This window comes from Peromyscus maniculatus, chromosome 6 (genome assembly GCF_049852395.1).
Source record: "Peromyscus maniculatus bairdii isolate BWxNUB_F1_BW_parent chromosome 6, HU_Pman_BW_mat_3.1, whole genome shotgun sequence".
In the NCBI taxonomy this organism is placed as follows: Eukaryota; Metazoa; Chordata; class Mammalia; order Rodentia; family Cricetidae; genus Peromyscus; species Peromyscus maniculatus.
Window position 1 is genome coordinate 96007258 of NC_134857.1, and position 12573 is coordinate 96019830.

At 44.7% G+C, this 12573-nt stretch overlaps 1 protein-coding gene across 3 annotated transcripts in view; it reads right to left on the reverse strand.

Annotated features, from left to right (window-relative positions):
* Cdc14a (cell division cycle 14A) overlaps positions 1-12573 on the reverse strand; it is a 176904-nt gene that overhangs the window by 8670 nt on the left and 155661 nt on the right. The gene's annotated exons all lie outside the window — the stretch shown is intronic.

Sequence of the window (12573 nt, forward strand, 5' to 3'; positions counted from 1 at the left end):
TATCTGTGCAAGGATGCCTAGCCCGTGTGAATGCCTTCTGTATATGAGAGGGGGCTGTCATAAAAACAGGCCTTATATATAGGAAAAGAGTGAAGGAATGGGGGAGTGAGAGAGAATTTCGAAATTTTTGAAAGAAAGAAATGGCCTACTCAATATGTAAAATTATAAAAATATATAATAAATAAACCTACAACCAACAGGTAAACACATCCCAAAGCTAGATATGAGATATCCAAAAGTTAGATGTCACATTCCCTACCTGATATGCCTGTCTCGCCTCAATTTTACCAATCAGTCCTACATCCATGATCTAGGTGTAGGGATGTAGGATGCAGGAGTCCAGGGCCCACAGCCATGAGATAAGCGACTCTCTATACAAGAGAGGAGTGACGTGGACAAAATGATCAAAATAGGATGACTTCAGAACAGGCCCTGAGGGCTACAGTCAAGTGTGGCCAAGGAAAGCTGCACAGGAGAGTCTGGAAGGCAGAGGAAAGGAGGAAGGTTGGGGATATAGCACATAGGAAACGGCAGGGAGGTGAGCCGGAGGTGCCCAAGGCGGTGAGGGACTGCCTGACAGCATCGGGAGATGAATGCTCACCAGCAGAGCGCAACGATCTTTAAAAGTTGATTGGACAAATTCCAAAAGGCCCCCAAATGGACCAGCAAGCTCTGCTCCAAACGAACCCCTCCATGGACAAATTAAATATTTGTAAAATATGAAGAAGAAAGCCAAACCACTACAGGGCGCAAAGCAAGATCCACATCTTGGTGACCTGGAAACAAACCAAGCCTCAGTGGTAAGCCACTGACTGCAGAGTTGGAGACAAACAGAGGTGGCCAGCTGTTCCATTCTCAAGGACTCAGGAGCCAAAACCCCCAGGCGTGAAGCCAAGGCTGGCTCAGGCTCTCCCAGCTGTGAAAGGGGGGCTGGGAGAACCCAGGGCCACTATCCACAGGCCAGGGCTTATTCAGAGCTACATCCATGCCTGAGAAGAAAAGCCTGAGCCCAGCTCACCAAGGCAGGAGCCTGGGTCATTCAGACCCGTTTCTAAACTGAAAGACCCCAAGAATAAACAAAACTCAGAAGAAAGGAAATGGCCAAGGCAGCAGATATGCTTGTCACCCTGATGTAACCACTGGATGCCAGAACATCACATTGGATGCCATAAATAGGCATGATTATTATATAAACTTAAAAAAAAGAAATGAAACTTCAAAAAAAAAAAAAAGGAAACTCATTAGATGAAGGAGAAGCAAGCCCACAGGAAAAAAAAAAAAACAAAACAACCTCCCATCTGGGGCTGGGAAGATGCCTCAATGAGCAATGTGCTTGTCACGCAAACATCAGATCTGAACTCAGATCCTCAGTGCCCATTCTGAAGCTGAGCACCATGGTACACACCCATTAACCAGGACTGGGGAGACAGAGACAGGATGAGCCCTGGAGCTTACAGAACACTCGGTCTTGTCAATCAGGGAGGGTCTCAGTAAGAGGCCCTCTCTCAAAAATTAAGGTGGAGAATGATAAAGACAGCAAACATCAACCTCTGGTACACACACACACACACACACACACACACACACACACACACAGCCTCGAATTCAGTGTGAACCTGCCAACTGCCAACTGCATCTAAGACAATGTCTCCCAGGCAGAAATGCAAAGTATCAAGGAGAGCTTTGAGCATCTGAGACCCTCAAGAAACAGATCATAGAACAAAGAAGCCACGCAACTCAAACAGGGAAGTCTAAATTCAGACAGGTGGCCATAACCACCAAGGAATCAGAGATGCTAGGGAAGAAAGACAAGGCCACCGGAATCATGGCACGGTACTCCATAAACACGTGAGAGCACATACTGTAAAGACAACTAGTACCTGGAAAACAAAGGGGGGGATTCGATCACAGTATCAGTTAGAGCTCAGGATTAAAAATATAAAACAGAAGGCCAGAAATACTGAGGACACCTTGACAGGCTCCAGCATGAATACCCGAACTCACTCTCCTCCTGTGTTAGGGGCTTTCAGCTGGTAGGCAGCTGCACACTGGATGGGAGGTTTTACCTGTTTCCCTCCAATGTTCAGGGAGAAAGTAAAGGGAAGGTAGAAAAGTAGCATCTGAAAAATAAATAGCTGAGAGTTTTCCATGACAGAACACAAGAGACCAATCAGTAAAGACTGGCCTGAGCCTACGCCTAGAGGTGTTATGGAGACTAAGAAATTTCAAGGCAAAAGAAAAAAAGTCATCTTGCAATTCAACCAATCCTACAAGACTCTGAAGGAGTCTTAAATTGGAAAGTGGGTATTTTAAGTGGGGGTTGGCAGTGGGAACTCTGTGACAGAAGGACTAGAAATGAGGGCTGAGGAGATGCCTGTACGGAACTATCTATCGAGTAAGGGCTTCCTGGGCTACAGAGCAAGCTCAGACCAGCCCAGACAACTTAGTGAGACCTGCTCCCAAAAATATAAAGCAAAAAAGGACCGAGGATATAACTAACTCGGTTATATATATGAGGATAGAACTTGCCTAGCATGTGACAGGTTCTAGAACAATCCTCAGTACCACAAGGCAGAAAAAGAGAAAGAAGATGAAAAAAAAATGAGTGAGTAAATTTAAGTTTAATAATAAAGGCAATTAAGATAATATAAACCACCTCAATGCCATACTTTTTGTTAAAATCAACTTTGCCACTTACTTTAAATTTTGTATTTGCAAAGTGCTTTCAAATGGAGGGATGAAAATAGCTGACGGGTTTCACAGAGAAAGTCAATGTCAACTCATTGTTGAGCACTTAAATTACAGCGAGGGCATCTGCAAACACTGCATAATTAGCCGTATGCAAATCTAAAGGCATCGCCCGCACCTCGCTGGCCTTGAAACAATGGGATATTGTTTTCAATCATATGTAAAATGCCCACCCAGGTCTCCTGGGAGAGGACAAAAGAACAGCAGAGTTGAGCAAATGCCAAAGAGATGACTCAATGCTGGGACCGAGCTCCTGTCTTACTATTACTAGTGTCTCGGTATGTCTCCACTGAAAGAAGAGGCATCCAATCCAAAGCAAGGTCAGAACAAAGACAGGGGTGAAAAAAATAACCACAGCCATTTAAAGACAATAGAAGTTTAGAAATCTAGAAGCATCTCCACTATTAAATACACTAACATTCACTTAAACACATGTGAATTCAAAATGTTTAATGAATTTCACCGTCGGTTTGTCGTTTGTTATTTTAGTAAACTATTCGCGGTGATTCAATGACTACGTAACCTATTTAAAGCAAGGATAGGGTCATTATTTTCAAAACAGAGAATGGGCATCAAGCTGATATCAGGAAAACCCATTATATATGACTGAAAGGGAGGAGTATTTCACTGGGGCAGCCACTGAATCCATCAACAAACAGCTCATCATTGTCATCTAATATTCCAAATTAGCAATGACGTACACTTTAATATATACTTGCCAATCACTCAGTAGATTTTCATCAAACTAGTTACATACGAGGCTGGAATTCCTTATTTTTTTTTTTTAATCTCATCCCAAGCCCTACATGACGCACCAATTGTCTCTAGAACCTATCTATCGTCTGCCTGTGGTAGAACACGAAAGAGCCTAAGGATGCACTGGCTACTCCGTTTGCTCCTCCAGAGTGCTCACCAGCAAAGGGACTCCCAAGCCAGCTCAGCGTAAGAATGGGCCCTAGCCATGGGAACACAGGGCTGCACTCTACTCCGACTTGACGGTGAGATTTAAGTGCCAAGATGAGGCAGGCATGGCGGCACAGGCTGCCATCAGGCCACTTGGGAGGCTAAGGCAGAAAAAGCAGCAGTTTGAGGTTAGGCTGGTCTACATAGTGAGACCTGTGTCAAAATTAGGAGGGGAGACAGCACAGGAGGAGGAGGAAGAGGAGGAGGGGGAGGAGGAGGGGGAGGAGGAGGAGAAAGGTAAAGGTTTTTCAACTTTTCATTACTTTATGTGTCTGAGCAACATGTTAAAAAAAAACCATGAAATTCAAGAACCTCATGAAATGTCCATATAAAGGAAGTTTACAACTAAGATTATTTGATATATATGAATAATACTATGTATGATATATATATTATTCATATATATCAAATATATTTGTTCATGTATAGAATATCAATATTTTATGACAATAAAAACAAAGTGTTAGCTATTCACTGATAGACACACAAGCTAAAAAGGGAAGCCCTTGAGTGAGTTCAACTTGTTGAGAAGAGGAGCCAGACGAGAGCAGACATCTTCAAGAAATGTCTCCCGGAAGCCAAGAGTGGGTGAGGATACGATGCAGGAAGGATGCAAAAGACCACAGTGTGGTGATACTGTGTTCCCCAAAATATTGTGCACCCTACTAAACTTATCTGGGGTCAGAGAACAGAACAGCCACTAGATACAGAGGCCAGAAAATGGTGGCACACACACCTTTAATCCTAGCATTCCTAAAGCAGAGATCCATCCAGATCTCTGTGAGTTCAAAGCCACACTGGAAACAGCCAGGCATGGTGACTCACTCCTTTAATCCCAGGAAGTGATGGCAGGAAGCAGAAAGGTATATTAGGCATGAAAACCAGAAACTAAGCTGGTTACGCTTTTAGGCTTTTAGCAGCAGTTCAGCTGAGATCCATTCAGATGAGGACTCAGAGGCTTCCAGTCTAAGGAAATAGTATCAGCTGAGGAATTGGCAAGGTGAGGTGGCTGTAGCTTATTCTGCTTCTCTGATCTTCCAGTATTCACCTAACTCCGGGTTTGTTTTTAGTAATAAGACCTTTTAAGATTCGTGCTACACCACAGTGTTTGAGGATAATACAGAGTAAACTAAGATGCATAAATCCAACAGAGACTAACAGACTGTTTACAGAAAACATCTGCCAATTCTAAAACATCAATTCAAAGCAAAGGAGACCGAGTTAAGATCATAAAAGATGCCAACACGGCAAAGGGAGTGAGAAAACAGCAGAACCCAGAATCCTGGGAACATTCCAGAAAGAACGAGCGCCATTACTGATGGAACCTGCAGCCTTCACCAGGGCAGTCAGTATTCCTGAGATACCTGACAATTGAGGTTTGCGTGAACAACAAAGCAGCTCCATGCAGGCTACAATTTTAGAAAAACCACCAGAAAAAATTTTAGTAGGTGATGCTCAAAGCAGCTTCCGCAAGATCTTATTGTAGGAAAGGGTCTCATCAAACATGGGCGCCCAACAGCCGCTGCTTCAGCCTCTTGCTCTAAAAGGCTGTCCCCACAAAGAGGCAAGAACGTGAAGTCCAAAACAGAAAAGAACAATCTCTTGAAGTCTTGCAACTGAACATGTACATTCTTTAACAACACACTATTATACAACACCTCATGTTTGAATATCATAAAAAAAAAACATGCCTATGTAAGGACCCTAATTTTTTTGAGGTGATTAAGTTTTCATTTACAAAACTAAATATGGGGTAGGAGAGATGGCTCGGCCTGTAGAGCCCTTTTTAATGCAGCCCGGTGACCTGAATTCTCTCCCTGGATCACACAGGAAGGGGGAAAGAGAGACCCGAGTTTATAGAGTTCTCCTCTGAGCTGTATGGCACACACACACGTACCATGCATACACAGGCGCATACACATGCATACACAGGTCTCCTTGCTTCTGGTATTCCACCAAGAGCTCCCTTCCACACGGATGCGGAAAGTATCTCCATCAAATCCACAGGCATAGTCAAGGACATTCTGAAAAGAACTTCAATAGCTCAGGGAGGAAAAAAAAGTGACAAATGGAACCGCATGAAATTGAAAAGCTTTGCACTGAGAAAGAAACAGAACCCGCAGAGGGGGAGAAAATCTTTGCCAGTTATACATCTGACAGGGGCTTCATATCCAGAAATATGCAAAAAAAGAAAACCCTAAATCACCCGATCAGAAAAATGGACAAATGAGCCACATAGACATGTCTCAAACCCAAGTGACAAAACATGCATGAAATGTCTAATACCCTCAGCCACCAAGCAAATGACCATCAAGAACTAACTACCCTCGGTAGTCTATCTCACCTCGGTCAGAATAACTGTCATCAAGAAAACAAAAAGCAGCCAGGCGGTGGTGGCGCACGTCTTTAATCCCAGCAACTTGAGAGGCAGAGCCAGGCGGATCTCTGTGAGTTTGAGGCCAGCCTGGGCTACCAAGTGAGATCCAGGAAAGGAGCAAAGCTGCACAGAGAAACCCTGTCTCAAAAAACCAAAAAAAAAAAAAAAAAGAAAAGAAAGAAAGAAGGAAGGAAGGAAGGAAGGAAGGAGAGAGAGAGAGAGAGAGAGAGAGAGAGAGAGAGAGAGAGAGAGAGAGAGAGAGAGAGAGAGAAACAAAAAGCAACAGCATTTGATGAGGCTAGCAGGGACACCCTTTTCCACTGATGGTGGGCATGCTGGCCGGTTTTACATCAATCTGACACCAACTTAAGTCACCTTGGAAGAGGGAACCTCCATTGAGAAAATGGCTCCACTGGATTGGCCTGTGGTGCATTTTCTTGATGGACATTGGTGTGGGAGAGCCCAGCTCACCCAGGGGTGGCACCCTGGGGCTGGTTCTATAAGGAAGCAGGCTGAGCAAGCCAGTAAGCAGCACCTTCCATGGCCTCTGCATCAGCCCCCCCCCTCCAGGTTCCTGCCCTGTTGGAGTTCCTGCAGTGACTTTCCTCAGTGAAGGATTGTGATGTGGAAGTGAGTCCTGCAGTGACTTTCCTCAGTGAAGGACTGTGATGTGGAAGTGAGTCCTGCAGTGACTTTCCTCAGTGATGGACTGTGACGTGTAAGTGTAAGCTGAAACAAGCCCTCAACTCCCCAGATGGCTTCTGGTCCTGTCTATCACAGCAACAGGAAGCAGACTGGAGTCACTATGGATCTGGTGGAACTACTATCTGACTCACTATAGCACTCCTAAGACTCTAAGTCAGCATGGCACGGACATGCTTGCACACACATGTTGACTGCCACATTATCCACAGTGGTTAAGATACGGAACCAAGCTAGATGCCTGCCAACCAGTGAGCGCATAAAGAAAATGCAGTATGTATATACAATGCTGTTTTGTTTAGATGTAAAGCATGAAAACATGCCATCTTCAGGAAATTGGATGGGACTGGAGATCATGTTGATCTAGATAAAGACAAAGGCCACATTTTGCCTCATATGTAGAGTCTAGGTTTTAGTGTGTGCATACCAACATACATGTATACATATGTGACATGAAAGTGGAGGGAGGGGTTGCTGGGAAGGAGAAGGAAGGAACAAGAGCAGGGAAAGCAGGAAAAGGACAAGTCATGTTTTCTGTCTTATGCCCCACATACACATACATTCATTCGTGCACATACACACATACACACTCATGCGTGCACATTTACACACAGAGACACATACATGCACACACACATACACAAGCACACATATGCATTCATGTGTGCACATACACATACACGCATGCACACACATGCACATGCCCACACGCACACATAGACACATACACCATGAAAACAGAGGAACTACTTGAAAGGAAGAAAGAAAGCAGAGGAGGGAGGCGGGGAAGAAGGGGAGTGGCGAGGGTGTGAAGATGAGCAAAACACAACAATAGACACACACAAGAGGTCACAACTTTGTACACTAAAATGTTAACCATTGACCTGGACATGGCGGCACATGCTATTAACCTCAGCACTCAGGAATCAGACAAATGAGTTCCAGGCTAGCCTGGTCTACATAAAGAGTTCCAAGCCAGCCTGGTCTACATAAAGAGTTCCAGGTCAGACTGGTCTATATAAAGAGTTCCAGGTCAGACTGGTCTACATAAAGAGTTCCAGGCCAGCCTGGTCTATATAAAGAGTTCCAGGCCAGCCTGGTCTACATAAAGAGTTCCAGGCCAGCCTGGTCTACATAAAGAGTTCCAGGTCAGCCTGGTCTACATAAAGAGTTCCAGGTCAGCCTGGTCTACATAAAGAGTTCCAGGCCAGCCTGGTCTATATAAAGAGTTCCAGGCCAGCCTGGTCTACATAAAGAGTTCCAGGCCAGCCAGGGATACACAGCGAGACCCTTTCTCAAAAGAAAAAACTATAATACTATTTTTAAAGCATTAATTGTACAATTAAAACATCAGCTATCGGTCCTTCTTGCTCTAAAGTCCCCACACCTCCTACTCTACTTCTTCCTAGTTTGGCTTCAGCTCAACCCCCAGCCTGGTCTTCAGCCGAGCGGGCCTTCGGCTGTCCTGGCCTTCGGCTGTCCTGAAAATTCTCACGACTCTCACTAGCAATAACAGCTGACAAGCACCAAGCAATGTTGACGAGCAATTGCATGATTCTTCACAGGATTTTTCTCAACCAAACACTGAAACCGTTTTATGACAATGGACATCGTGACATTAGCTTAAACACTCTGTAAATCACCAGTCATTTTCAAAGCCACAGCCAAATATTTGTATGAAATTTACCAAAAAAAATTATATATTCCTTATCTTAAACAATTTGAAATATTACGCAAGCTTCACACAAGCAAGAAAATTTGATTTGCCTCTGGTTGTTATAATTACATTATTTCCCTGAGGCATGGAGAATAGTTAAATAAGTTGCCAAGTACTTCCATAAAAAAAAAAAAGTGTCAGAAACAGAATTTGAACCCAGGTAAACTTATTTTCAGAACCTAAGACCCCAACTACAGAACTAAGGTGTAGCTCAGTGTTACTTTTCCCCATTGCACAGAACAGCCGTTCCCCTACCTTCCTGCCTTCACTAGGGTCCCTCACAGGCTCCTCTTCAACCCTAAATGTGAATGACTAAAACATCAGCCTTCCCTCAGTTTCCCTGCTCATTGGGGGGAAAAACTGAGATGTTGTTCCTATGTCTGTCATTTACATCTCTATCTTTTTAACCCCCTGTAATCGTCCACACACAGCATAAAGCCTTCAAAATACTGTATTTGCAGGATTTAAACTGCCCTAGGTTCAAATTATGGTTCTGTTGCCTGTTTACAGGACAATCTTGGGCAGAAATTTAATCTCTCTGCCCCTTGAGATTTTTAAACATAGAACAGAAGTAATCACTCTTACCGTCCTCACTCATTTAAACTTCCATCCATCCTTTTATCCAATCAACATATACCTGCTGCGTGCCTACTATACCACAGGATCCAGGCATGTAACCATGGAAATCAAGGTACCATCTCTGCTCCCACAGTGCTTAGAGCCTACGGGACAAATCCACAGTCCTGAGAAGTGCTACAGCAAAGACCAAAGTGGGATATAGAACAGCTTCTAGGGGGAACCATCGTGCCGGAACTCAGACCTGGGGGTCAGGCGAGGACAGGGTGATGAGCAGCACTTCGGTGAAAAGTGTCATTAAAAATGTAACAGAGCAAGTCTTCAAGACAGATACCACAAGCAATTTCAACTTAATAAAACACTTCCACCCCACCCACACCCTCGTCACATGCCCCTCATTTCTCAGGCACTTGAAAAACCTCTCAGTCAGGAAGCAAATTGCTTTCTACAGCAAGGAGGTCACCACGCACGAAATCTTGGGCTTTTGCACTGGACAGTGGAGACAAGGCTAAGCCAAGGGGTCAAGATAAGGAAACCAAAACCTGACTCTCTCTCAGCACCCTGTCACAACCGCCAGGATTCCTCAACATTTATTCCTGTTTTCCATCTTAAAGCCTTTAGTGACAGAACAAGGAAGTCATTTTTACATTTTTCTGGGGGCTGAGCTGCAGCAAAAAGTGAGAGAGCAATTGCAGCTTTCCAAAGAGATGCTAATTGTAGCTTTTAAAATATTAGACTCCCTCTAAACACCCATCCTCCCCCCTCCCCCAAGAGTTTCTGGGTCTTTCTTAAAGGGACACGGAGGATATTACCATGCCGACTCCATATTCTCACCTAAGAAGTTTAAAGTGGGCTGTGTGTGTGGTGGGGTGGGATGTACGTGCCGCAGTGCGCGTGTGGAGGTCAGGGGACAACTTCGGGTGCTGTCCTGACCTCCCACCTTGTTTTGGGACAGAGTCTCTGTCATATGTCACTGGGATGTGTAGGCCAGGCTAGCTAACCTGCAAGCTCCTGGAAATTCTCCTCTCTGCCTCCCATCTCACCACAGGAACACTGTGGTCCAGGGATTTGAACTCAGGCCCTCGTGTCTGCAAGGGCAAGGGCTTGACGTCCCTTAAAATGCTTCTGTTGAGTAGTCGGTCCTACTTGCTCTTGGGTCCTGCATTGCTTTATCCTTAGCAGCACTGACTGACAAAGGCCAGTGTCACAGAAAAGCTTCGTGCACCATGAAGGAGGGCAGTTTCCGACCCCCTACTTATTTCCACGTGAAGTGGGAACCTCCATGTTCATTTGGACTTCCTACCAACCAGTCATCAAGGGCAGACCTTAACTCCACGTGTCAGGGGGCCACAGAAGGCTGCAGAGGCAACAATAAAAGAAGAGAGATCTGCACCAGGATTGGCGTGAGAGGGAGGAAAGGGTAGCCATACCGGCAATTCTAGTCCTAAGTGCCTTTCTTTACAATGCAGTAACAGAAGAAGAAGAAGCGGGGTAGTGGCCACCCAACTGCCCACATTTTATAACTAATTACTGGAAACTCACCCCAGCCCAGCCAGAAAAAGAGGGATGTGGAGGAGGAAGAAGGGAAAAAGAAGCAATGTGGAATGAGGCCAAAGTTCACTTACATAAACATCATGGGGTGCAGGAAGGATCTGTACTGCGTAAAGAATCCCACCCCTTCCCCCAGGCTCCATTTAGCAGAGGAGAATGGGTACCCACTTTTCCCTCCTAGACAGGGATCCCAGAAGATAAGACTTTGCCAGTTTACTGATGCTTCTGGCATCACACTTTAAGTGTGGATGGCACAAGCCTTGAGCAGCGTAATCTATGAGTGTTTGTATAATTATTTATATGACACTTTTCCTGGAAACATAAAGATCTGCAGTCAGTTCTAAAAAAAGAGGCTGTTCCACAAAACAACGTATGAAAATACTGGCTGAACTCAACTGAGTCTGTGAAGTACAGGATGTATCAACACAGTTGTAAAAGTTTAAATACACTGTCCTCTCACATCTAGCGCTCACCCTGCAACCCCGACCTCCACTCTACCCTGGCCCATGGCTTTCCATATTTATGACACAAATCTCCTCAATGTATATAAAAGGGTTAGAATCAGATCAGAATCAAGTCAAAGAGTGGGCAGATGGCTAATTGGAATCCTGATCTATAACAGAATCTTAAGTATTGATGAGACGCCCTCTTCTGGCCCCTGCTGGTACTACATGCACATGGTGCACATACATACTTACATATATACATACAGGCAAAATGCCTACATACATAAAATAAATGTAAAGGTTAAAATTTTTAAATAATGATGAAATTTTTTATAGAAATAAAAATCAGACATGGACTTTATATATGCTAGAATTTCTCTTACAGAAACGATTGTATGGCATGTAGGGAAAAAAAAAACAATTTTTGAAAAGAGCTTATAGTAGAGATGAATCCAGACAGCCTACACATGAAAACATACATACATACACATACACACACACACACACACACACACACACACACACACACACACACACTGCATCACCATTGCATTCTCATTTTAGGAAACATCCTCATATATGCTAAGGAAACTGGGTCCCAACATGGCCTCACCATGAAGGCTGTGTTTTGCTGAGTGGGCCACAAGCCCTCAGCAGCCCTTCTCTTCCTCTCCTCGGTGACCCTGAGAAAGCAGTCCTGCCCTAATGATGGGCTGAGCAAACAGCTAACAAGCATGGCCGTGGCTGAATGCAGACAGAGCCTTCCCAGGGAACCAGGCTTGCTCCTGCCCAGAGCGCAACCAAGACACCCACCATCACACCCCCTTCATACATTGGATATAGTTCTATTTGCCATCTTCCCCTCTCAAAACTAAATTCATGTCCTATGGATATCAAAGCCTCTTGACACAATCAAAATTTTAAATTTGTAGCCGAGACTTGACCAATAGCTCTTCACACTAATGGGGCTAGTAAAAAGGGAGCCTGGTGACCAAATAAAGATCTTTTTGGGGGAAAAAAAATCATCTGCAGTTCTCACTTGTCTCCAGAAGAGGGGTGGCTAATTTTAAATTAGTCTTCCTAGAGACTCCCTGCTCCTACCTTGGCAGGCCAGGTTCCTGGCCCCCTCTCACTGACCTCTTACTAACAACTTCATTTGTCTCTTCAAGAATAATGGGTCAGCTCCGTGCAGGAAGCCCAGTGCTCAACCTTGGGAAGACACTGTTCCTGCATGCCCCACATTTCTTTACCCCAAATCCTGGCCTCGGGGAGTGGAGAAGCCATTCTCAAGAAGCCCCCCTGAGCAAAGCAAATGCTATGGATCGAGTACCTCACCTGGTACCAGATATTCAAAATGGTTCGGAAACTTAATTAAAAAGTAACGCCGGGCAGTGGTGGCGCACGCCTTTAATCCCAGCACTCGGGAGGCAGAGGCAGGCGGATCTCTGTGAGTTCGAGGCCAGCCTGGTCTCCAAAGCGAGTTCCAGGAAAGG